At 40.3% G+C, this 27,896-nt stretch overlaps 1 long non-coding RNA gene across 1 annotated transcript in view; it reads left to right on the top strand.

Annotated features, from left to right (window-relative positions):
• The window catches only part of LOC148758695 (uncharacterized), a 221,118-nt gene that overhangs the window by 65,687 nt on the left and 127,535 nt on the right, over positions 1-27,896 (top strand). The gene's annotated exons all lie outside the window — the stretch shown is intronic.

Consider the following 27,896-nt stretch of genomic DNA (forward strand, 5'->3'; position numbering starts at 1 on the left):
TCTTGGAAAGAGCCTGGCTGGGCTTTGGAGTCATGCAGGCCTGGCTCAAATCCTGCCCCTGCCACTTCCTTGCTGAAAGTCTGGGCAAGCTCATTGATTCCTCTGAGCTACAGGATTCTTTATAATCCTGGGTTCTCCAGAGAAACAGAACCTACAGAATCTACATATATATGGAGATTTATTATGAGGAGTTGGCTCATACAATCAAGGAGGCTGAGAAGCGTCATGACCTGTTGTCTGCAAGCTGGAAACCTTGGAAAGTCAGTGGTGAAATTCAGTTTGAGTTTGAAGGCCTGATAACCAGGGTTGCTGATGGTGTAAATTCCAGTCTAAGAGCTGGAGAAGATGAAATAAGATGTCCTGGCTTAATCAGTGAGGCAGGGGAGGAATTGGCAAATTCCTCCTTCCCCACCTTTGGTTCTATTCAGGTCCTCAACAGGTTGGATGATGCTCAGCGGCTTTATGAGTTCACCAATTCAAATGCTAGTCTCATCCAGAAACACTTTCACAGACACTGGCAGAAACAACTAATCTGGGTGCCTGCTGGCCAGTCATGCTGACCATCACAAATTAACCATCACAAATAGGTTCAATCTACCTTTTAGGGTTGGTTTGATAATTATTAGAAGTAATGTTTAAAAGTGCTTAGAAGAGGATCTGGACTATAATACGAGCTCAGTAGCATTAGCTGTAACGATCAGCAAGCACTTATTGAGTACCTGACTGAAAGAAGTGTGGTGGTTGATTGGGAGCTCAACCCCACAGTTAGATATAAAATATTTACCAGGTGTCTTTACTGATCTGCTAGAGTGTTTACATTACAGGTGGTAAAATCAATAATTTAATAGCCTATTGTTGGTTCTGTCCAAAAACTGAGGGTGAAACTCTGATTGCAGGTATTTTCTTTCAGACTCAAGTAAACATTTTCTGTGGCGACTTAGCCACCCTTCTTTCACGTAGGTCCTCTAGGTGGTCCTGCTCTCCTTTTTCCTGCTGGCTCCCAAACCAGGTTGGGCGGCTGCTCTTCCATCAAGAGGTTCACCCCTTGGATTTGAGCTGCAACACTTTTCCAGGGAGAAGGAGGATAAGGTGTTGCTATATTCCTGGGTTTTTCATTGCTTCATTGCCTTTCTGTAGAGACATTTCCCTTGCATCTTAAATTTCAGTTTCTTGTTTTCATGGGAAGTTTCCTGTTTGGTCCTGATGTGGGTAGCCTGGCAGTAAATTCTAAGAGATAGGCTAAAGCTACAGAAGCAGCTGCTTTTACAAAGACAAAAGGCAGAGGTGGTCTACTCATCTGTGTTTTTTCTTTTTTTTAAGAAAGGACAATTCACTTTTACTATTTTGCATAAAGTGGGTAGTTTGGGCTTCATCCATATTGATAAGTGGTAAAGGGGCTATTCATGTGGGACAACTGGGAAATGACTTTTTGTGACCGAAATAGGAAGAGACATGCTAATGTGATATTGAGCAGAGTGTGGATTTCTGTTTCATCCTGTGATTGGTCTCTCTGTCCAGGGAGACACACAAACGCAGCTCTAGAGTACTGAAGAATGTTAGTATTAGTATTCAGTGAAAAAGCCTGATCTGTTGGTCTTGGAATAATGGTGTGAAGAGGGATAGAGAATGAATAATTAGAATGTAATGTAATATTAACAGCTATGGACTGGCTTCCTGTGAGGTGGATTTAGAGATGCTTCGATTCTTAATACCATCAACATAAAATTGAAATATACACATACATCAGACACTGGGTCACAGCTGGTATGCCATTGGGTATTTTCAGGAAAGGAAATAAAGGATTTACAGGGGGCAGAAATAAGTAAGCTCCATTTCCCATTGTGTCGTGCCAGACAGGGAGACTATGTATTTGTATATCTCACTGTATATTTCTTAATGTCTTAACAGGCACAGAGGAAATGCTGTCCGTTCCCTTTCAAATTTTATCCCATTACCTTCAAGACTTAGGATGAAATGCCTTTCAACCCTTTAAGCCTGGGTAAATGCCCCACTAATTCTGGGTGTGAGGGGAGGTTAATGTATCAAGATAGATTCTCATCAGATGGTCTGAGGGCCAAAAGACCTAACTTGGGGGTATCTTACCCAAAATCAAAAGCTTAATTGGAACAGAGACTTGAGAAATAGATGTTTAAATTTCAGAAGCAATTCCACTTACCATCCTACACGACATTTAGGGCTTAACAAAATATATGGAATTGCTTATGGCAGTCTTCAAACAAGAGTGAGATCCTGATTTTCTCCACACACAGCATGGGACGGAGGGAGGGGATCTCAGGGTTTTGTTTTATTTGCACCACAGCGTAGGGCACTCAGCGCGCTTGAGAACACAGGCTGAGTTGTGACTAGCATCCAGTGTGACTGATTTATGTGTAAATGGATAAAAACCATGGTAAGTATGAGGTAATTCAGGAAGTAGCAAAATAAAGGTAGCTCTCAGACATCTTATTTCAGAAAATATAATCAGTACTGCAGTAGTTTTCTGGCTTGGCTGTTGCATTGATTGTGCCCGTCTGATGTAGTTCTGGAGAACTTGTTGATCCATTACTCAAGCAGGTTCCTGCTAGCCTTAATTAATTTGTTCTTTTGCAGCCACATTCCACTGTTGCTTGCTACGGAGCTTTCGGAAAGCTTGCTGGGTGGGTTGTGAATAATCAAAACTCCAATCAATCAATCAATCAATCAATCAATCAATCAATCAATCTTTCACTTTCAGAAGGCAGAATATACGCTTGGATTATCTTTTCTTCAACTGCCAGATTTTAGGGGAGATAAGCCTGAGGACCGTTCTTACTGATGTCACCTGGAACTGGCTTTGGCATCCTCAAGGAGTCGCAGGTGGAGGTAGGAAGTACGACACAGCATTGCTGAGTGGAGCTGGTTTCTTAGGCGCTGCTTTGGAACAGGCCATGGGAACATAGAACTCCATTTATGGGTCTGTAGCTTAGCGGTCTCTCATGTCCAAAGCGGAGCTAGAGTTATTCTTTTTCTGGCAGGAAATAATGCCTTGTAGTAGCAGAACAAATAAAAATGGCCCCCAGTGCAAAATCTAATGTCCCCTGCCAAGATAAAACGCCTCCCTGCTCTTTATTTCTTTGAGCAGCGGTAGTGGTTTCGGCTAAGCAAAACTGATGTTCTTATATGGGTGAACTGGGAGTCCCTTGGGGGAGAAGGCTGTCTTGTGGACTAAGGAGAGACTACAGGGAACTCTAGATGGGAGGAAGGAATGCTAAGATGAACAGAACAGAGCTGAGGGCCAGGACTGCCTTCCTCACTGCCATCCTCACGGAGGGTGAAGAGGCCCAGGATGGACACACACCAGCGCCTGCCTTGTCCAAAGGCACGGAAGCCTGTACCAAGAGTTCTCACTCTGGCACATTCTGCCATTGCCTCACTCTTTGTGCCCAGGGCACTGTTGCCCTGGTGTGGTCTCACCATTGGGTTTATGCAAGACCCAGGCAAAGGTAACCCAGCTCACCCATCAGTTTTGTATCTAGCCAGCTTCTGAGGCTGCTTCTGTTCTGGTGAAGTCCCTTGTTTGGTATTCGTTCTAGGAATCTTATTGGAGACCGCTCTCTCTCTGTCTCTGCCTCTCTCTCCTCTCTTTGCAATCATGTCATATGATCCGGAGAGGTCATTTGTACAATTATTCACCTCCTCCTGGAAGAGGGATAGTGGGAAATACCTAGAGGAGTCTCAGACTTACCTGGGTATTTATAATGCGACATCCAAAATAGAGGGCTGCTGTGACTATGAATGGATCCCTTACAAGGAAGGCTGGTAAGAACTTTTCATCTCTGAAGGCTAAGAATGTAGTCTTGCTGCATTTGGCTTCCTCAGAGTAGGTGGCTTGAAATGTGTTCTGTGCATAATAAATGACAAAGACTGAGGTAGTTCACAGTGAGATTACAAACGTGTCATCTGAGTTTGCAAGTGGTATTCTAGGTGGTAGATGTCACTGTATGACAGTGGCTTTCATCCAAGAACTTCCTAACCCCAGCAGCTCGTAATGCTCACAGCATCTTCATGAGTAGGTAGCACATAGGAATGTCCTTGTTTTGCAGATAAAATGAAGGCAGAGAAAGGAGTTCTTAGGACTAGGCAACCTGGATTTGTGCCCATTTCTTATTAATCACAGACTTCCGGAAAGCTCATTTTTCCCGACAGGGCTTCTTAGCTCCAAAATAGCAAGAATTGCCACTGGGAACATGGATTGCTAATGGTGCTTATATTACTCACATGGGGATTAATTGAGAGACGATCTCAGGTTTCTGAACTGAAAGTTGGCTCCTACGTGGCAGAGCCTAATTATGTTCAGTGCAGAGGGGGAGAGAGAGCACAAGAATTTCTATTTTTGTCGCTAAAATGGGACAAGAAATAGAGTCAGTTCAGTTGGTCATTTTTAACAGAGCAGACAACAGACTAAACAGTCCTAAATCAAGTAATTATTTTAGTAATGATAATTTTAGTTTCCTTTGAGTGATTTGAAAATGCTTAATTAAACAGAACTACAGAAGGTGCCAAAAAAATGTATACACATTTTAAGGAAGGAAAAAACTGTATTAAAATTGTAATACTCAATATGTACTGATAACAAAAGAGGAATACAAGTCATGCTTGACTTCTGCAATGACAAGAGATGCTCAAAGTGGTTCCATCAGCATAATTTTAATAGTTTTTTCCTTTCTTATAATGTGTGCACATATTTTTGGCACCGTCTGCTTTACTTTCTAAGCAATCCCCTCCATTCAACTGTAAGAGTATTCACGAATTTCCTGTCCACTAAGACGAGGGTGAGCAGAAGAGGCAGCCCTGATGAGCAGCTCTGGGTGACTGGGGGCTGGGCAGGCCTCCCTGAGGAGCAACGTCACAGCCACCACCTTGCTCCCTTCTGGGTGACCTCATCCTGTTCTCGCTCTGCTAGTTTTGCCAACCAGGCCAACCACAAGCAGGCTTCCTTGGATATTGGGTAGCTACAGTGGCTCGTAAGGCAGATACAGAAGCTAATTTTATTTGCTGCGAAGAGCAAGAAGACTGGGGTTTACTGGGTAATAACTGGTTTCTGTTACACTTGCTTCAGCATTGCCCAAGGCCAGCAAAATGCACACGATAAAGAGTGACCAGTTTTCTACTTTTCTGTGTCAAATTGTCATTGACAAAATTGCCACTGAATAAGAGATCATGAACTCTTGGGACTTTTTTTTTCTCTGTGTGAAATATTATCCTGAATGTTAGCTTGCTTTGATTGTGTAGAATGAATTCTGAGCGTGCCAGGGAGAGACACAGTGAGGAAGCCACCTACGGAGGTTTTTAACCTTCTCTCCTACGGCTACAGAGATGTTATTGTTAGATTTATATTCAACACAAAGGCTCAGTGAATATTTGTGGAGTCATCACTTGCTTGTTCTTTATTTTACATATTACAATCACGTGTGAAGGCATGAACCTTTTAAACAATTAATTGATAACCATGAACTCCTGAGAAACCCTCACCCCTGTCAGAACTAGAGCATAATCAAAACTTTCATCAGCTCAATTACTCTTCCTTACACCTTATATCCTTCTTCCCTCACCCCCCGAAGGATTTCTTATTCCCTTGATTTTTTTTTTTTTCGGTTTATGACAATGTATTATTTCATTTTATTCATTTTTAAACTTTATAAAAAGGACACCATACTTTAGGTAGTCTTTTGGAATTTGAATTTGCTTCCTTCATTCAACGTTATGATACTAAAATTTTTTCTGTGTTGTTAAACATAGCTGCAGTTTATTGTCTCTGTTATATAATATTGCATTATATTGATACATTACCATTTATTTCTTCCTCCCACTGTTGATAGGTATTGGTTATTTCCAGGTTTTTAGTATTACATTGTTCAATGCTATGAGTCTTCTCTCCCAGTAAATATGTGTGTTTCTCTTGGGTATATATCCAGGAGTGCTGAGCAGCAGAGTATAGAAGTGGTCAGCTTTAAAAGATAATGCCAGTTGGTCTTCCAGGAGTTGTGTTTTACTTAAGAACAAGTCGAGGTTAGCTCTTCCTAGCATGCAACAGATCTGTTCTTTCTGAGATCTCATGAGAAATGTGAATAGTCTTGAGGGTGAGTGCTCAGTGGGTTATGGTGGTGGGCAAATAAGGCAATATGGAAAATTTGGCAATGTTTTCAAAGAAGCCTCATCAGACAGATGTTTTCAGAGTTTAAATGAGTCAGAGAGTTGTTTACTTTTGGACCAAAGCCAATGTCTTCTGCTGCTGGTGAGGACTGATTTGGATGGAGAGGGACGAGTAAAGCATCCACTACCAAAATTCTGACAAAACGAGGGCTGGAATCGTGATATGGGTAGCGTCAGAAGCAAGGGCTTCTGCAGACTTGAGCACCACAATTCACAGTTCTTACCATGTAGTTAGGCTGCCTACTTTCAAGTCATATCGCCCCTCACAGATTTATCATCTGCTCTCACCAACACTTCAAAGACTCAATACAGCTGTTGTCACAGCCTGCGAAGGACAAAAATCACATGGGGAGAAATTGAAGATTTGCCTTCATTTTAGCTTGTGGAAAGGTTAATGTCTGAGTTAGTAAGGGGAATATATATAGATCTGTCATTACCTCCTTTTTAATAGGTGGGGCTACTTTTACCTCCTTGATAGTTACCTTTCCATCTCCTATGACCTTCTGTGGGAAACACCAATCTTTATGGCACTTCCTCTCTTTTTTTCAAATTTCCATGGGCCAGTGGCCAATGGTTTGTATATTTTCTCTCAAGCCAAAGAAACCAGCTTTCTTACCTTTCTCTGCGACCTCTTTCCACACAGTGGACATCATTCAGTGGCCATGGAAATTTGAAATAAAGGCAAGCCATTGTATATCTAAGTTGAGACCTAGAACTGCTGGGTTGGAGTGAAGTTTGAGTTAATAGCGGAAATAGGATTGCTGTTTGACTGACTCCTCCCAGGGAGCTTGAGGTCTGAGACAAATCACCCATTGGTTGTGAAGGGTTAGATAGAATTAGATATACTCCTGCTTGAAGACAAAGGAACTAAAATGTGACTACTGATTTTTTCAGCTGTAAGATTTAAGAGTCTCCGCATGGTCTGTTGGGAGAACCTCCTTGAGCCTGGCCAAGGAGCTGCCTTAGGTCTCCTCCTCCCCTCTCCGTGCCTCTTCCCTCTCCTGGGCTCTCCCCCCTTTCCCACCCTTTCTTCCCATCTTGCTTTCATTTCTTCTGGCAGCTAGTGGAGAAGCCAGAAGAAAACAGTTAGCTAAGACAGTCATCAGTTTGGGCAATGTTCTGTTCACCTGATTTAGGTCTTGTTCTTCAGTATATGTGAGTCTCCTCAGAGCGTAAAGGAAATAGAATAGTGAGCCTAAAAACTGTGATAAATGATGGAGTGCTTTCATCTTTATTGTGTTAGCATTTCGGGTGTGTATGTGGCGGCGAGATTAAAAGCTCTGTGGCTGGACAAGTGGAATAAGGTCGATGACTAATTTTCTCTGTACTTAAGAGCAACAGTATCGCACAACAAACAGCCAGCACCACGCCTGCTCCCTTTCTTCATTCTAGTCACACTATCTTCCAAGCACAATCTAATTAAACACTCACAGAAGTTTTATAAGGAAAAGGTGATCCTTGTGGTCATTTTACAGATGAGGGAACCAAGGTTTAGAAAGTTTAGTACCTTACCCAAAGTTATATGAGGTCTGACAATTAAGTCCCCAAACTTGTTGCAACAATGTTGCTAAACTTTTTTGATATCAAAGGGGTTATTCATTATGAATTTGTACCAACTGGACAAACAGTTAACCAAGTTCACTATTTGCAAGTGCTGAAAAGGCTGCGTGAAAAAGACGACCTCAACTTTTTGCCAACAATTCATGGCTCTTGCATCACGACAATACAATACACGGCACTAACTGTGAGGGAGTTTTTGGCCAGTAAACAAATAACTGTATTGAACACCCTCCCTACTCACCTGATCTGGCCCCCAATGACTTCTTTCTTTACCTGAAGATAAAGGAAATATTGAAAGGAAGACATTTTGATGACATTCAGGACATCAAGGGTAATACGATGACAGCTCTGATGGCCATTCCAGAAAAAGAGTTCCAAAATTGCTTTGAAGGGTGGACTAGGTGCTGGTGTCGGTGCATAGCTTCCCAAGGGGAGTACTCCGAAGGTGACCATATGATATTCAGCAATGAGGTATGAGCACTTTTTCTAGGATGACTTTGCAAACTTAATTGCCCGACCTCATCTATCTGGGTAGGGGAGGAGCTATTATAATGTATCAACCTTAACCAAAAGCCTGGCTTAGCAAAGGTCACTCTGAGTGGCTTTCTATTGTTAGAAGGAAGGAGCCTAGTAGTAGCTGATGGAGAAGGATCCTCCATGTTTCCTTTTGAGCTCACAAGTGTTGGGTGTGCGCCAGCAGCCTTTGCCATTGACAGCTGGGGTCCACCCTGATCCCAAGCGACCTGCTTCAGTGTGTTTCTTAATTCAAATTAGGAATACTTTATCTCGCTCCATAAAACAAGTCCATTAAATGATGGATGTAGTGGGTTCGTCTAAACAATCGGAAGGAACACCTTTTTCCCATTAAAACACATTCCGTTGACCCTTGGACAATGCAGGGGTTACGGGCGCCGACCTCCTGCATGGTTGAAAATCCATGTATAACTACAGGACTGTGTTTTGAGGGGGGAAAAAAAAGTGGCCTCTTCTAAGCTAAATACATGAAAAAAATGTGATGTTTTAATGAAACCCTTCGTAAACACTCAACTATTATGAGTCCAGTGTTTGTTCCAAGCTCAGAGTATAGCCCACACTCATTTGGATTTTATTCTTACTTCCAGCCAAGTGCCATGAATCAAGGAATGTTCCTGGCAGGGTCTAGGCTCAGTTACAAGCAACAATAGAAAACATGGTTCCAAGCAAAAGGCAGGAGCGAATGTGTTGCTGACAGAGAGCAGATTTGGCAGGCAGCAGCAGGGCACTTTCAGAAACTCTGCTGCACAGGTCCCACCGCACTCCAAGAGTCCCCCGAGGGAAGCTCTGACACTGAAAGAAGGGCCCCACTTGATTGGTCAGTCTGCTGTGTGTCTTCTGAGGAAAGGTCATCACCTGTTTTATGAAGGCGACTCCTACCCAGGTTACTCGTTCCTGTTTTTCTATTAAATGTTACTGTTTAACAGAAGAAGCTTCCCAGTACTGGTTGCATAAATTTATTTTAACCAGCAAAAATAAATTTAATGAGCTCTTAAACTGTTAAGAGTCAAGTGTAGAAGAGGAGGTAGAAATTCTTACAACCAAATGTGACTCCCTGTAAGAACAAAGAGGCCAGAAGCTTTGTATTTTAATTGCAAATTAAAAAAAAAATCTCGATCTTGGAATGTTCTTCCAAGGCAGGTGTTACTCAATTCCCAGCACTTATATTTTATACTTCTTTAATCACTCTTTTCACTTTTGCCTCACAGAAGGCAAAACTTTTGTTCTAAAAGATTATTTATAAACTGGCAGTTGGAAACTAAAAATACATTTCCCATAAATTGTTATAAATAGCAGTTATTACAGAATCTCAATTGACCATTAATACAGTAAAACTTATCCTAATGATAATATATAATTATTTCTGTAGGGAAATGAGTTTCTCATTCTAATTTTAAATCAAATCTCCACCTAATGGACCGGGCTCTTTGTTGTTCCAATAAAAAATAAGAGAACAATTCAAAAACAAAAACAAAAAATCAAGTGTTTGTGGGAATGCAATATAAGCTCAATGAGATGTCACGAAGACATGAAGCCAAGTCTTCAGGGGGAGGTGCGACTTCGTCTAGGCTTTGGAGAATGGCTAGGATTTGAATTGGTGAAGGGCAAAGGGGAGAGAATTTCAAGCAAATTAAGCAGAAACATGGAAATAGGAATAGTCATGGTTAGGAAACAGGGCATGTCAATGTTTCACCAATAGCTCTGGTGAAATCAAAGATTTATATTGGAAAGTAGAATACCACACTTGGTATGGCTCAGGTTTGGGCTCTTTCTAATGAGGAATCTGGAACTTAAGCATAGACGAAGGTATTTAACATTTATTGAAATATTTGTTGAATGAATGTCTTATATTTTTGTCCCTACCCTTCTTTTCTCTTTGGTTTATTCCATCTCATCATCTTCTCTTTTTTCTTTTTCCCAGGCCTCTCTGGCCTTTTGGTTACTTCCTCCTCTTCCCAACTCATATAAGACTTTTCACATCCTCCTATGAGAGGGAGTGGAGTATTTTAATTATTCTTAATCAGATCCGGTTGCTTTTTGTAAATCTTGCTAAGGAGGCTGTAAGGTTCACATCTCCATTTTCTGAACCCTCATTTCTCTTATGTGCATCTGGGCCCTGGGAGAGACTGCATGTTGCCATCTTGGGGTTCTGAGCAGACGGCTCAGCAGTGGGTGCCCCCTGAAGGTCTCCAACAGCCCAGAGCTCTGTAACTTTGCCCACATGGCAGACTTTAGGGGAACAAAGCTCAGGCTAGAAATCACAGGGATGACTCTCCCTATCTGTTGATTCTGGTCATGACATTGTCCATGAAAAATGTGTGGGAACTCTAGAAGATCTTTCCTGGTCATCATCATTCCCCACCTGCCCTATCCTTCTGCCCTTTTCAGCCTTTCTGGCTTAGATGCCTGGCACGTGGCCTTTATCATTCCCCCCTAATACGTCTTGCGGCTCCTAGGTTCCCCCAGCCACGGACTGTATTAATTTAAGGTTTTGTAAACTGTTTCACAGGGTCATCTTGAAGAATTAATCTGCATTAGTTTTCAAATTACAGTACCTAATTTCATGATTGATATCTCATTTGGAAAAAAAAAATCAACTTTTTTTTCCCTACTGTTTTATGTTTTGTTTTGTTTTCGTTTATTTGTTTTAGTTATAGTCTTGATCACAGTAACAAATATCGATGAGGGAAACTTAAGTAAGTAGAGGCCACTTATGGGCACGGTAAAATACTTTCTATGTTCCCAGGACCCATGACTTTTAATATGTACATGCTAATGGGGACTTTGGAACAAAATATTTGAAATTGGGGTGGTTGAGTTGTATCTTACATGTGTATGTGCTGTATCTATGTTCTCATCAAAACAGTCTCCAGGAACCCTATAACTGGACCTGAGTTCCCACTCTTAGAGAGTTCTTTCTTTCCTTTAGAGCAGAGTCCAGTTAAAATGTAGGAACCTATATGTTTAAGTCATATTGCTCATTCAACCTGAATGTGAATTAGTTTTAGATCCTTGGAGCTCTTAGACTCTTGAGAAACAGGCTCCAAGAAGTACAAGGAAGGCCCACAAATGTTCTTAGAATTAGTCCTCAGCTCTTGCTCTCAATATGGAGAACTCTAAAAGAATACAAATTCTTGGGCCTCATTCTTGGAAATTCAGGTTTGATAGGTGTAGGGTATTGGCCTGGGCTTGTGCATTACAAATTCCCTGAGTGATTCTGATACCTCATTGCAGTGTAGCCACTGCCTAAGCCCTTTCTTTTAGCTGAGTATCATCATGTTGACTGCTTGAAAGGGGTGAGGAGGAAGAGGGGAGGGCTAAGCCTGAATGGGTGGACAGGCCTGGTGGGAATCTGCAACAGGGGCTTGTTTTGAAATGACGTTCTTTGTTAAAATGGGAGCAGTCTTTATGGAGGGGTTTCTGGCCAGTTTGGTCTACTCATTTGGGGATAATTTCTGCTGCCATTAGGAAAAGGGGGAGATTTCTTACCACATCAGAGACTTCCTTTGGGGTGTGCCAAATTGAGTGATAGTTAGGCTGTGTGCCGTGCGGAGCAGCTGGGGAGAGGAGGAGCTAGCAGCTGGCAGCTGGCCCCGAAGGGAGCGGTCTGTGTGCAGATACATCCGGTAAGTACAAGTCAGCAGCCTCGGTGCCTTTTGTCACACCTCCTTCCTGGGACATTTCTACCCAGTGACTGTTGCGCCTGCTCTTCATACGTTGGTCCTTTCATCAGGACCTTCTTTCTGGCTTGTGGTCTCCAGATTTCTCTAGTGTAGAAATAAATTTTCCCTGTATAGAAATACTTGGTGGGGGAAGGGAGTCTTGAACAAAATTATTCGGTAATCTCCCTGGGGATGGCTTTTTGCATGGCCTTTCTCCTCTCACTTTCCCCGTAACATCCATACAGCAAAAATAGAAACACACTCAGCCCTCTTTCTGGATCATTATAATTTGGGGGCTTTGCCCAGTTTGGGTGTAGACGAAAGGAATCATGATTTAGAGCAGATGTGCTGTTCTTATGTAACCTGAGCTTGAGGTACCCAAGGGAAACTTTTGAATCACTCGGGTCCTGAAACTGCACCTCTGGGGCTCTGTTTGCCTGGCAACCACCTTCCTTCCTCTCCCTACCCCATCTCTGGCCTACCCCAGCCCCATCTCAGGCCTCAGGAAGAAAGGTGATTGTTGTAAACTCTTGCCAAGAGAAAACTGTGCATGGAAAGTTCATCAGAGCCTGGTGAGTTCTGCCTTCTGCTCCAGCTATAGGATGAAGGGTGTTGGGATGGCCAGCAGAGTGGCCCCAGAGAAGTCATACCTCTACCATTCTCCTGCCTCGGTTTAAAGAACTGGTGTCCTTTCCTTTGTGTTCTTATGAAAATACATTCCACTGAGGGTCCACGGGGGACATTCCAAACCCTTCGAGGGAAACTGTGGCATGTTTGTCATTGTATCCCAGCATCTACCATGGGTCTTGGCACATAGTGGGTGCTTTAAAATGTTTGTTGAATAAATGGAAATGATCATTCCATCTTCTGACTCTGGTCGAATTAAAGCTGATTAGTTTTCCATTTCATACCAAGCTTTCCTCCTTGCCTTAGCAACAACCTTCATGCCCTGCCTACTCCCCTCAAAGACCAAATTTGGGGCCTTGGAGATGGAGTATAATTCTTTTCATATGGCCTTGATGAAAAATTGCAGCCTGTCACTGTGGAGACACGTGGATACAAGTCTGATTTCTCATTTTACATGTGTTTTTCTTAGTAGCTCTTTGCCCACCACTGACAAGCTGAGACTTGTAAAATGCTCCTTGAATAAGCCAAAGCACAAGCAGTATCAATTCCAGTCACAGCCTCCAGCTAAGCTTCTTGGACCAAGGCCAGGTGCAAGCATACATTCTTTATCTGTAGAATGGGGATAAAAATACCACTACATCTGTGGTCAGGAGACAAATGTATTTAACAACTAGAATAGTGTCATGGCTGAGTATGGGCCCAGGATCCAACTGCCTGGGTGTGGATACAGGCTCCATCACTTCTTAGCTCTGTGACCTTGAGCAAGTGACTTCATCTCTTAGTGCCTCAGTTACCACCATGGTAGAACCAGGTTCATACTAAGGTTCAAAATGGTACCTACCACGTGGAATTGTGAGAAATAAAATGAAATTTCATTTTCAGAGTGAGATCAGCGTCTGACACACAGTAAGGCTCAGGAAATGTTAGCTTTGAATCGAGAACAGACATTCATTAGATGATAATATTCACTGACCATTATCATTTGGCTACATTGGATTTTTTTTAAATTCAAGTTTATTGGGGTGACAATTGTTAGCAAAGTTGCATAGATTTAACGTGTACAATTCTGTAATACATCAGATATATAAATTGGAATTTTAACTGTGATTTTCCCCACTCTTCTGCCCAAGCAGCAGTCTGAACTACTATGACCATTCTGGAATTTTAAATCTGCTTAAAGTCTACAGTGGACAGGAGTAATGGAGCATTTCATTGCCTTTTCACCTTTAGAAACAGAAATGGTGGAGTAATGGTACAGAGGAGTTGTTAGCAGACTGGGGGCTTAGTAGGTTTTTGGTCTGGGTTAGGAAGAACATGTATATTTGTAAAGAGATAGTAGGTAACACATATTACTAATTTGTGGCTACCATCTTTCTGTCTCATTATTTTCATTTCAACTTTTTTTGTGTGTAGGAGAAATATGTAATGTACATAAAAGACAACATGACACATAAATAGTTTAAAGCAGAGGTTGGCAAACTGTGCCTTGCGGACAAAATTTTGCCTATGGCCTCTTTTTGTAGGGCCCATGAGCTAAGGATGGTTTTTATTTTTAAAGGATTGTGAAAACACCCAAAGAAGAAGATGCAAGAAAAATCATATGCTCTATTTACTATCTTACTCTTTACAAAAAAATTTTGTTTGCCAACACATGGTTTTAATAATAATAATAATAAATCACTTCTCCTCCCACCTCCACCTGTCTTATGAAACAGAACATCACTAATATCTTTGAAATTTGTGCGTACCCCTCCCTGACCACATTCATCACACTTCCCCACAGAGGTAACCACTATTCTGAATTTTATGTTATTCATTCCTTTGCTTAAAACATTTTTATATATACACATAAGATATCGTTTATTTTGTATTTTCTTGATCTCTGTATAGATGGAATAATACTCTATATTTTCTTCCATTGCATGCCTCATTCTCTTAATATTATATTTTTTCTCAATATTAAGTTTTGAGAGTCATCCAGATGGATGTATGCAGCTGTGTTTTATTAATTTGTCCTGCTATAGTATCTTCCTGTGTGTATAATACCATGCATATTTATTTGTTCTGCTCTTAATGGACAGTTGAGTTGTTTCCTGGTTTTTATCTCCCCTATTATGAACTCTTGCTATTAGTATTTTTATTCTTATTTCATAGGATATATGTGCAAGAGAGTCTGTAGAAGTGGAATCACTGGGTCAAAGATATATGTAACTTCAACGTTACACAACGATGTCAAATGGTTTTCCAAAGTGATTTTATCAGTTTCATTTGTTCCGGCTATCTAATGCTTTGTGACAATTCACCCCAAGTTGAATGGCTTACAACAACAATTTTATTTTGCTCGTGATCTTGTGGGTCAAGAATTTGGGAAGAGTTTGGCTGAGCGATTTGTCTCTAGTCCATATGATGTAAGCTGAGACTGCTGGGACTGGAGGGTCCCCTCTGGGATGGCTTTATTCATATACCTGCATCCTGATGCTCTTTGTTCTCTCTTTCCACAAGGCATCTCAGCCTTCAGGGGCCTTTCCACATTGCGGGTTCTCACAGGATGGTGGGCTGAGCGTAGTCTGACTTCTTATATGCTGGCTCAGGGTCCCAAGAATACTCCAAGAGTTTGGGAGTGGCAGCTGTCATCAATCTTTTAAGGCCTGGACAGAAAAACTTGCATAACATAATTTCTGCCAGGTGCCATTGGTCAAAGTAGTCACAGAATCTGCTCAGAATCAAAGGGGGAGGACATAGACCCCCCCAAATCATTTTTGGGTAAATGTAATAGATAGCAACAATTTGTAGCTGCCATCTTCAACCTGCCATACATTCCCCACAGTAAGATATGGGTGGTTTTGTTGCTATACATCCTTGTTAACACTTAGTACTGTCAGACTTTAAAATTTTTGCCAATCTGGTGACTATGAAAATACAGGAATAATATTTTTAAATACCATTTATTGAATATTTACTGTGTGCCAGACATTGTGCTAAATGCTTTTAATTTTCCCCCTCATTTTAATCTTAATAACCATGTGAAATGGATAGTATGATCCTTTGAGAGGTTACTTAACTTGCCAAAGGTGATATAGTTAACAAGTATAGAAGGTAGATTTGAACAGAGTTTTACCTGACTTCCAAGCCCATGCATTTCATTTTCATTCCTCAAGTTGTGAGCTGAGATGATGATTTAAGGCAGAGGTTGAACAATGAAAATAATGTAAGGCATTATGAAATGATGATTAAATAATATACAAAGTAATAAGAAAGAAAATATGACTTAAAAATTGTATTCATCTAATTGGGGGCATCATTTCTTCCTTTCTCTATCAAGCAATGGAAAATATTTATTTGACTCTAAAAGTGAAAAACAAGAAACAAAAAGCAAAACGAAACTTTTTAATGCTCAATAGGAACTGGTATCACAGTTTTCAGAGATGGACTCCATGGTGCATAGAGCATGGTGAAAGAAGCAGATATAGTCCTTTAATCTAAATCAAGGCAAAATTGCAGCTTTTATGATTTGCTGCAGAAGGGAAGGATGAGAATGCTCTTGCCACAGCGGATTTTGGATCACACTTTCTTTAGAGCCTAAATCAGAATCTCATTGGTCAATTTTCTATTCTTTGCTGTTCCTTTTACTGATAAATAAGAACAAAGCTGGTGCCACATCAGCATGTCATTCACCAGCCAGATATTTACTATGAAAAATCAATTTTTCCATAGTGTGAGGATTCCCAGGGCAAGAGCCAAAGACTCACAAGTTCACATGGAGACATCTCACAGTGATAGAGCTTATGACTTAACACATCCCTCCTCTCCCACTTCATTCATTCATGGTATGGATTCCCTTGTCCTTGAGGAAAATACATTTGCTTGGATACATTTCAGAAAGAACTCAGGAAGCCAAGTCAAAACTGATTTCCATGGACATGTGAGTTGCTTAGTGTCTGGCACTCCAGATTCCAAATCATTTGGAATCATTCCTTAGATACACATTCTTTCCCCAAACTTCAGTTTCTTTCACTGACTGAATTAATCTTCCCCACCCTTCTTTCCTCAAGTTGTTCTTTTCTAGGCACCCCTCTTGATGCGCTTTTCCTGCTCTTAGCACCGTTTGAGAAGTCTCAAGATGTTTTCCTCACCTTTGTTGCATCTTCTCTTAACCAGCTTCTGTTTCATTAAAGATCAATGCTTCCAGGTTTATACACGTGTCTATTGTTCTGAATGTTGCCTAAAATTGTTAAGTTAGAGTTTTATTGAAAATACTTACCCAAGTTCGACTATCATCCCCAAAAGATGGGTTATAGGTTATGTACGGGGTCATTCATGCTTTGTTTTATGTCTTAAACAATCTTGGATTAATGATTCACAAGTCTGACTTTGCTTTCTGTTGCTGTTATTAGTTACAAGCTGGACTAAAGAAGTTCTGATCACACAGAAAATCTCTAGCTGCTGGTATCTCTCTCTCTCTCTCTCTCTCTCTCTCTCTCTCTCTCTCTCTATCTCTATCTCTATCTCACACACACACACACACACACACACACACACACACACACGTAATTCCACACACACATACACTAATTATTGACTTAAAACAGCAAAATTAGAAATTGTTTAAGTTTTATAATCTCACGTGGAATGTTATTTAGGATCTGTTAATATATCTGTGATTTAAAAAATAACAGAACTAAAAAGAAGGTAATTTGGGCTTGAGGATAACACACTACCCCTTGGATTGTAGGGGCCCAGTTCTTTCATGGGATGTTCTCAGTTCTGACAGTTCCCTCCGAGATGTTTTAGGAGGCTTCTTAGTGCCTAGAAATGGTTTTTCAATTGTATTGCCCACTAATGGTGACCATATGACATACAGTCATGGAGGAGCCTGCAAATGTCTCTGGTGGAGGTGGTGATGCCAGTGAAGGGTGAAAATGTGCCTACCATGTCCCTGAATCAAAGCTAACAAAGCTAAGGTAGCTCTTTGAAAAGATCTACCAAGTATTAAAAGTTTTAAACTTAATTTTATTTTAATATCACTAGGAATAAGAGCTTTGGTTCTTCTTAGCCTGAGGACAAATGTCGGATACATTTTCTGGGGACCTAAAGGAAATACTTCTTATTGTAAACACAAACAAAATGTGTAAAAGGATATTGTCCTGTTTTTCTACTTTGAACCAGAAGTGTTTCCTAGGTCATCTCTAGGATTTCTTCTTGCTCCAATTCTATGATTCTGTGTAGAATTGAGTCCTTAGCGTGACATACAGAGTCAGAATTTTGAGAGGCTAGTTTTTCCTCCTTCTGGCTTCTCCAGTTTATGATGGTCATTAGGTATCCTGTTTAGACTTTCAGGGATGTTAGAAACAAACAAACAAAAACAGAATGCAACAAAATGTTCTCTACAGGCCCCATTGCTCTCGACAGGTTACCACTGGCCTTATTTGGGAGAAAGGCGATTTAATTCAGAGCCAGCCACCTTTAAGATTGGTGGAATAAGATCTTATTGTATAATGAATTCCAAAGGAGGGTTCCGTGTGGGAGATGCTTGGAACCGGGATGGCCTGAGATCACAGACACCGTTCTGAGCTCACATGGATGCTCCAGCAAATGGGCTATTGCTTCTAAGTCTCCTGCAATCTGCTACTCAGCCGCCCTCTGTCTTTTATTTTCCCCCATCAAAGGCTATGAATGATTTGTCTTTGCTTTTTATGTAAAGTCCCATTATACTTTACTACATACCATAAATACTTGAATATATGAATAAAAAACAACTAAGAGCCAAAAAAGGGATTTGGCCAATTTGTAAATTCTTTATATACTTTTTATGAATATATATGAGCTAGGCAAATGTTAACTGATATTTAATGTATTAATATAGGTATTATACTCATTTAAAATAACATATCTAAAATAATATAGAAATATTACTTTTTCTCATTCCTAGTTTTCGAAACAATTTTATTAGCTGATCACTTACGGTGATTTTTTTCATGGCTTCTATTTGAGTGACCTAACAGAGCTTTCCCGAGCTCACCATTCTCACCTCTTGTTTGAAAACTGCATTTTTGAATCCCTAGGTACCAGAAGTACCTAGTTTTTCATTGTCATGTAGGTGTGTATTTGTGATTCCCCAAATGTAACCACTTGCTATATTGCTTTTAAAAATTTATGTGTACATCTAATAATATTTGAGTTAAGTGAGTCTAATACAAACTTCATTTTGCTCTGCATAATTTCAGTAGTTGCAAATATAAACCTTAACCTACAGGAATAAATGATTTATTTCAGGTTAAGTTTTGTTTCCTTTTATACTGAATCCATGCTACATCTATGTATTAAGTACCTCAAACAAGCATGAGTGGAGGTTGTTTTAAGGCTTTTGTGCCTTTCCTCCACAGCATTTTATAGTCAAACTAAAATAATTCAGAAATCTTATTTATGAGATTTATGTGAGACAGCTCCTCTTACAAGAGACAACCTAGGAAGGTAAAAGAAAATGTTTGCCTTACAATAGGGTATTTACAACATAACAAAGTAAGTTCCCTAACAAGAGACAGAAGGATTACAAGAACTCTTTTTCCTTTTTAAAGGGTCCATTTAATTTGCCTAATTTGCCTAATTAAATGGACACTTTAATTAGGAAAGTGGAAATACCTGCTAATCCATTCCCTTACCTTACTTTCTACTTAGAGGTAAGACTGAGAAACCAGTGGGATGAAATTTGGAGAATGCCCCTCTGTTTACTTGCTTTTGTTTCTCTGGATTCATTCAAAAATCTCTTTGGAAAAGTGACAAGGAGGATTATGTTTGCTCAGCAAAACATTTCGAACCTAGCACTTTGGACAGAGGAAGAAATTGGATTGTGGTAACACAGTTCTAATTGCTGAAAATATCATAAATGATGAAAGCCCTGTGGTGTGCCTATCAGGTTGCATGAGGCAGTTTTCCATGTGATGTTTTGGAGAAGTAACCTTGGATCATTTCTTGATTCTGTTCTCATCATTACTATAATTCGCCGATCACTTACGGTGCCAAGGACGGCACATGTTGATTGACACAAATCATCCTCCCTGGTCACCTGGGGTAGGAAGGTTTGGAGAGGAAAATGGTTTGTATGTAATAACAGTTGTGCCCACCTCAGTAGCTTGTTTTCAGCCCCATGTCAATCTTTGCAATATTAAAACCCATAAAGTTGTGAAGGGAACTAGACTGACGCAAAATGACAAAGTAAGACAAAAGATTTTTCAGTCCCTTTCACTCTCCTTTCATCTTCCCTTGGGCTGCAGACCCAGCTCCAGGTCCATTCCTCCCTTCACTTTCCTCCTTGCCTTCACACTTGCTTTCCTTTGAGATTTCGTCCTTTGTTAAAACTATTCTGTGGCAATTGCTTTGTTATGGAAAAAGGTCTAAGCTTGAAATTTTGAAGATTTGGCCTCGAAACCTGGGTCTCCCACTTAAGAACTATGTTATTTTGAGCAAATTTCTTAAGTTTTCTTATCTTTGTCTTAAGTGGCTGTGTGTGAATTAAAATAACATGTATGTTGCTGAAGCTAGAGTGTGATTTTGGTCCTAGGTAACATTCACATTTTTGGTGGCACTTAATGTGAGGGGGTGTCTTGTGCACACTTGAGCTATAGAAGCCTTATGAGGAGATAGGGTATGTGTTTGGGGGATGGGGATAGGTACAGGGCTACCAGCACCCCTAGAATAAATTATGGTTGGAGGTAGTGTTTGCTGCCTAGCCACATCTGCCCTGTCTTCTAAATCCTCACATTAGAACCATCGACTCTTAAAGTTCAGACTTAGAGAACTTCTAGGCCCAAATGAGGTAACTGAGGGCCGGAGAGGTCAAAGGTCTTGCCCAACATGATAGCTCACTAGCATCAGAGCTGGGGGAGAACCAGATGGAATCTCTTCCAGTAGTGGAATTGACAATTAAAGACCAGGCTTGCAAGTATCCATGTTTAGTCTGAAAGAGGCTTGTTAAATTCCATTTCCTCTTAAGAGTTCCCTAAGGGAAGCTTTTAGATAACTAATGCCTGCTTTTCTTGTGAATCCTCTGGGTGAAATGATTTCACAAGAGCCTTCAAAAAGGCCTCTGGCCCTGACACTCCTCACCACAGGCTGGTTAGGACTGTGCTAGGTTGAGATTGCATCTCTTGGACACCAGAGGCCCTGTCTGAAGTCCTTCCAGATATTTGAGGAAGTGTGGGGAGTCCTATGATTGAATCCAATGTGTGTCCGAAGCTGTATACTGATTTCCACATGAAGACTCTTGTCTGAAATTCTTAACATTTTTATGATGAAATGTTTCAAGCATGCAGTAAAGCATTAAAAACAGTAACGAACACTGTTACTCATTGCAAGTTTATTTATTTATTTTTTTGCCATATCTGTTTCACATTACTTTTACAATGAATGAAACAGGTACAGTAGAAACACCTTGAGTATTCCTTCCCCTGCCTTCTTCCTTGAGAAAACCACTGCTCTGAATTTGGCATTCATCATTTTTTTTGTTTTTGAATGTTTTATACTTTACATATGTATCCATAAACATCTGTACTTATCCATAAATAGTATATATTCAAGTTCTGCATATTTTAAAACTTTCTATAAATAGCATTAGACGGTATGATTCCCATACTTTGCTTATTTTTTCTCAACACTATGTTTTAGGGATTTGTCCATGTTGAAACATGTAGTCCATAATATTTTAACCGCTGTAATTTATATTACATAGATTTGCCACTACTTATTTATCCTACTTTTCGTTGCTCACCTACCTCATAGCTTCACCTACACTTGAGTCTTTTCTCTGTCATGAATTCATTTTGTGACTCCTTAAGAATAACGCTATACTGACTCTGGGTGGTGAACACACAATGGGATTTATAGATGATGTAACACAGAATTGTACACCTGAAATCTATGTAATTTTACTAACAATTGTCACCCCAATAAATTAAAAAAAAAAAAAGAATAACACTATAAACCAGAGCTCACTATTATATCAGGGAAACGTAGGTCACGATGCAGAAGCTAAAGGTGAGCGTGTAGGGTTTGGAATGGTCATAATGTGAGATTTTATTCTGGATGTTGTGAGGACCACCTCTAAGATTTGTGAGAATTTATTTTTATACTGCTAGGTTTCCTTTTCCTTCCCCAAAGCATATTTAAAGCAGACCTCTGAATGACTTTAAGGTTGTATTTTTAACGTTTTTTCTTAAACAACCATTTCTTTCTCTTGTTCTTGTTTTCTTCTTTCTGCTTGTTGAAGGGGGCCCAGCTGGACCTGAATTGTTGCCCAGGAACTTCGGGCTGATTCATCTTCTATTTACCACATACTCCTGAAAAATCAATAAAAAAACGAGTGGGGAAAATGCTACAGGAGGTTAGTTTGGTTTTTCTCAGGGAGGAGTGTCAGGAAAGACTAGTCCGCCTTCTCATAGCCCCCACCAAAGAAACTTCCCCCTTTCCCTAACCCTGGGGCCTCACTTTGAATGCCTCTCCCTGAGCAGACCGGCTCGTTTAGTGTGGCTTTATTCCATGATATCCGCTCGTGCCCCTCCTTGCTCTCTTTTCCTGGATCCCTGAACCAACCCCACTGAACAAGTTATCCCATCTGGTTATGGCACTTCCGTGATCTCTGTTTAACTATATTTAGTGAGGCTGAAATCGTGTGTCCCAGAGCTCTTTGGAGAGAGCTATTTCCAGGAAGGCAGAGGACCAGTGGGGGGTAAAGCAGACAGCACAGCTGCAGGGAGGGTTGTAAAAAAGATTAAACCCTCCCCACAGCTGAGTGTATTTACCAATGTAAATGTTGATCTCCTTTTTTTAAACCCTCAAGAGACCCCAAAGAGAGGGATGTGTCTCTGGAAACTTAACTACGCTCAAAAAAAAAAAAAAAAAAAAAAAAATTATTCTGGTTGGGAATGCAGCTGACCCAAGGCCAGAAGCTTTAAGAGCTGCGAGAGGGTCACAGAAAGGTCAAGGGGAAGGAAGGTGGGGGATGAGGGGGCTCAGATGGAATATTTCAGGCACTGTAAGCTTTTAAATAAATATTCCCATCCCTGTCCTTGGCTTATCAAGTTCTCCTAACCTTTTGAAGTTTACTAATCTTGCCACTCTCAAACTCAGAGAGTTTGGCTCTGGTTTGAACTGTCACATTGTCCCAGAAAGGAAGGCAAATGGATGCTAGGAGGTGTGTTATCAGGAGGGAAGTATCTGTGGGGGTCCCCCTCCCCAGGGCCTGCTGAGAAAGTCAAAGTAAAGGTAAGTGCCCTCCTGACCTGCGGATCAAATCACCTCAGCGTGCTGTGGTGCTCAAGGGCTGGAATGCTCCGATGGCCCCCGGCAAGGGTCTTCTGCCCCCTCTTACAATTTCTTGCTGTCTCTTCCTGGTGTAAACCAATGATTTATTTATGATATTGCATCCAAGATAATCCTGGCTTAATTGCAGGATTATCAAAACCAAAACAAGATCCAGATATGAGAAACGGGTAAAGTAGAAATGGTCATAGTTGAAAATATTTGAGAATCATTATTTTCGAATTTTTCCTGCTGGCTCCTTGGATGACATAGTCTATTTAGGGCACAATAAATGGTATTTAAAAAGGGTTAACACTTTCTGAAGTGTAACTCACCATATGACCCACAGTTTGCTAAACGCTCTCTGTGTATTCTCATTTCATCTCTCCAACAACCCTATGCATAAGTCCTGGTTTACAGATGAGAAAACTGAGGCCGAGAGACTTCGATAATTTCTCTGGTTACAGTACAGGTAGAAAAGCCAGGGTTTGAATCCGTATCTGAAAGGATCTGGAGCACATGTTTTTACTGGTATTCTGCCATGGTATGTGGTACACAGCTTTTGGAACTTTATTTCATTTTGGTAGCATGAGGATGCTTAACTGATTTAGAAATTACCTTTCTTGTATTGGTGTTCGATGCAAAGTCCACAAAGCTTTGTTCCTGGTATGAAAATTTGGCGGAGTCTTTGGATGTTCTAGGAATTTCCCATTTTTTTCCTAGTCAAGCTGACCACTGAAATCATTCATCCATTCATTCAAGACTTGTTAGAGGACTAGTAGGTGTCAGATGCGGTGCTTAATGCTGGGAGACACTAGTAAGTGACAGCAGACATGGAATGTGGGCCCAGGGAACCGGAGTCTGGTGTCATTCAATAATGACAAAATTTTGAAATTTCCCTTGGCGATAAGTGCTGTGCAAGAGAGGGTGCAGGGTGTGAGTGTTCATGATATGGGAACATGACTAGTCAGAAAGGTTGCGGAAGGCTTTCTGGGACTGGATGCAGGAGTGATGTGTGCATGGGGAGATCCCAGGACTTTTTGGGGTGCTGTGTTGGGCTGCTCAGCAGAGGAGCACCCTTTGGGAAGTTGCTTGGACTAAGCCTTTTGCTTTTGGCCCAGAGAAAAAGATGCTCAGTTTTGAGAATCCCAGGCCTGTTCAGAAAGTCAGCAGAGCATGTTGTACACTCAAGAACAAGTTAGTATAGAATGTCTAGAAGACAGGAGGCTCCCACTTGTCCAGCCGAAAAATGGACCTGAATATATGTCTTGTCTGTAGGAGAGTGGTTATAATTGGGACTCGTACTGTTTATCTTGCCTATAGCATGTACAGGAAGCCAATCTCTGAAGTGATCTAATATTTATTTAGGCTCCATGAAAATATATCCAGTGAAGTTTCTTCCACGCAGACTAGCAATCATAGGACCCTGGAATGTTACTGGTAGAAGGATGTTAATGACTTTTAGTAGAGAAGTATCGTTTTTTGGTTCTAGCTCCCTATTTGGCCAATGAGAGAAGTGGAGCACCGTGGTCAGATTTACATAGCTAGGCTCATTCATTCATTCATTCACTGTGGGAGGTGCTGTGGCCCCCTGGTGATCCAACCAGACAAAACTCCTGCCCTCTTGAGCTACATTCTAATGGGTCTCCAAAGTTTCCTGGTCTCAGCCCAGTTCTCTTTTAGGCCATATTCACCTTCCAGATCTTACTTCTTACTAGAAATGAGTTCTAGAGGATGCATTCTTTTGATCAACGACTCTTCTGAAATTTGGAGCTCAGAGTTATAACAACCAAGGCCTGTGAGAACCTTCTGTAGTAAAATGATGCCAACCTTTTCCTTAATTAATATGTAGCTGTTCTCTTGAAAAATCAAACATTACCACCCCATGGCAAAGCCATGCTGTTTTTTGACTCCTAGCATTGGTTAGTGTGGACTTTAGCTGGGGATTGTTGGGAAAATACTGATTTTTTTTTCATTGCATTAACAATAAAATATTAATTTTTTAATGGCTGTTTTGTTTATTGTTCTTAGAGTAAGAGTAATAATCCCCACTGGAAGTTGAAAAATCATCTATTTCTCTTTAAAGTCATCTAGGCCTATTATCTTCTTTTCAGATGATTTTGTTCATTTTATTATTTCAGTGTTAAGTGAGGAATTAGGTTTCTAATAATTCCCCTCCACCCCCATAAATGTCTATCCCTGAAAAGTAGTATCTACTTGCTGAGTGATTGTTACCAGTTTTAAATGTATATACTGTTTTCAATGGATGACTTTCCTAGTGAGGCCCCATACATTTTATAGCTGATGACCCTTTTGTGTTGGAACTAGAATTCCTGGATATCCCCAATCAATGTAATGTAAACCTAATAATAATACTAATAACTTATGCATGTAGTGCTTGCTGGGTTAGGAAATGTTTCGACTTCTTTAACAGAACTCATTTTAATTTTTACAATAACCCTGGGAAAGATGTGTTATTATTTTTGCATTATGCAGATGAGGAGGCTGTGGTAAAAGGTTAAGGACCAGGATGTGAAAACATCGTCTTGCACTCTGCAGTAACTCTATCATCACTCACTCATTCCCAAGTCTTCACTAAGTACGCTGAACCCATCTCCAAGTCAGGTGTTTGTTGTGCAAACTCTCATTAATTTTTCAATCTCTCAGAGTCAGAGCTGATAATGACTTTGGCCACCAACGGGTTGACTGCCCTCCCTTTGTGACTCTTCACCAAACTTACCAGGGAAATCAAAAGCTTCGAGAAGAAGCCCCAGGACACTGTTCACCCTGCTTCAGTCGCCTTTTATCTAAATCTCTCTAATGATATGCTCCTAATGAGCTGACCTTTGCCATTGAAATTCAGGTTTTGTTTTGCTTTATATTGTTGTGTTGGCTCTACGGGAGGTCATTTAACATGTGAAAATATCCTTTACCCCCTTCAGCGCTACACACTGTGACGCATTTTATCTAGTTAGGCTGCTGGCTTTCGGCAAGGAGTGATGGATGTGTGGGATTCAGAGGTCAAAAGTTCTGCATCCTCGCTGCTCAAAATATGGTCCGCAGACCAGCAGCGGCAGCAGCATCTAGAAACTTGTTAGAATTTCAGACTTTCAGGCCCCACCCTAGCCTTACTTTACCTGAATCTCCATCTAACAGGTTTCCCGTTAAACTCTGAGCAGTAATGTTCCACTTTGCAGTCCAGAGAATGGGATTGGTTGGGTTCATTTTAGGATTTTACCCTTCTACGTGGTTCCTATATCCCCATCCCCAAGTCTCTAGGACAGACCTTACCTCTGGTAATTTCCCTTATTAATATGATTTTTTCTCTCAGTATTAAAAATGAAAATGGACATTCCCTTTGGGTTTTACACCTGTTCTTATTTCATGAAATATATACTGTCTCTAGGCAGCTTACATTTAAAAAAAAATTCTGAAATGCTATGTGTGTTTCACTATTTATTTTTCTGGAGTTTTCAGGAAATATTATCCTCATTTTCCCATGCTTCCTATTGGTTGAAAAGAGTTGTTTTCTTCTCATAAGCTGACTATGATACGACTACTTTTGATATGAGATTAGAACCAACATCACGGAGCCAAATTATTTAGCTTTGAAGTCCTGTAATTGCAGCTTGATTTTGACTAGATGTATTTCTTATCTAAACAAACCAACAGTTAATACTTCATTGGGAGCCTTCTACTGTTGTGATATGTTTGGAGTAGCACTTTATTTATCAAACTACTTACAGTTGACTCTTGAACAACATGGGTTTGAACGGCGCGGGTTCACTTCTATGAGGATTTTTTTCAATAAATATTGAAAATGTATTTTCTCTTCCTTGTGATTTTCTTAATAACATTTTCTTTTCTTTAGTTCACTTTATTGTAAGAATACAGTATATAATACATATAATATACAAAATATGTGTTAATCGACTGTTTATGTTATTGGTAAGGCTTCTGGTCGGCAGTATGCTATTAGTGGTTAGGTTTTTGAGAGTCAAAAGTTATACTCGGATTTTCGACTGTGCAGGGGTTCAGTGCCCCTAATCCCCGTGTTGTTCAAGGGTCAACTGTATTTATGTTTCGAGTAGAAAAGAATACCTATATTACATCTTTAACCATATTTCCAAATTCCCGGGATTTAAGTGAGCAATCTCAGGTTTTCATTTTAAATTTTGTTTTACTCTTCAAAAGAAAAATGTGGTATTGAAGTTAACTGGACCAGGTAAAGGCATATAGCAAATCAGCATAGTCCTGGAGCCTGTAAGAATTTAGGATTTAGGAGAAAACCTAGCTGCGGATAAGATTTTTGAAGAAAATTCAAAATGCCTTTTGGGAGGCTGCTGTGATTTTCCATGCAGGCATTTATTAGGCCCTGACTATGTACAGCCCCAGATTGCTCCAGCTCTAGAGAACATACATCTTAGATTTTCTGGGACAGTCTTAATTTCATTATTTTTTTTTCTTTTAATGGCCAGACCATGTGTCTCAATTTTTGGTCCAGCAATAAATGTTCACAACGAGGAAAGCAAAGAGCAGAAGGTAAAAGAGCTGGTTCTCAGTGAGGAGTCCTGACGCCTGCGTTTCCTTCTACATTTGCTCCACTTGACAAGTGTAGGCAATGGTTCAGAAAGCACATCAGGCTGGGAAAATGTATGCACATAGAAAGAGTATTAGGGGACTCTGCCCCCCACTCCCAGGTACCCCCTTTATGTCACCCCACCAGAGAAGAATTTAATTTTTGGGAAAGCTCAATTATAGGCCAAATTAAACCTCTACTTGCATTGGACCTGGAGATTTTTGCAAACAAATTGTGCAGTCAATGAACAAGGCATCAGGCAGTAAAGTAACACAATAAAATATTTTTGTTAACTTGCCTGATTTTAGAGCCAATTTAGATTAGCTGGAACAAGTTGTTTAAAGATAGTGTGGTTAATCTAAATTTAAAGAAAATCACCAACTTGTTTTTTATTTAATTTTAAATTTTATTTAATCTTAGTGAATTTGAATTTTTAAAAAATGTTTATT

Source organism: Rhinolophus sinicus, chromosome 3, assembly GCF_057876585.1.
Source record: "Rhinolophus sinicus isolate RSI-liver-muscle chromosome 3, RSI-T2T, whole genome shotgun sequence".
In the NCBI taxonomy this organism is placed as follows: Eukaryota; Metazoa; Chordata; class Mammalia; order Chiroptera; family Rhinolophidae; genus Rhinolophus; species Rhinolophus sinicus.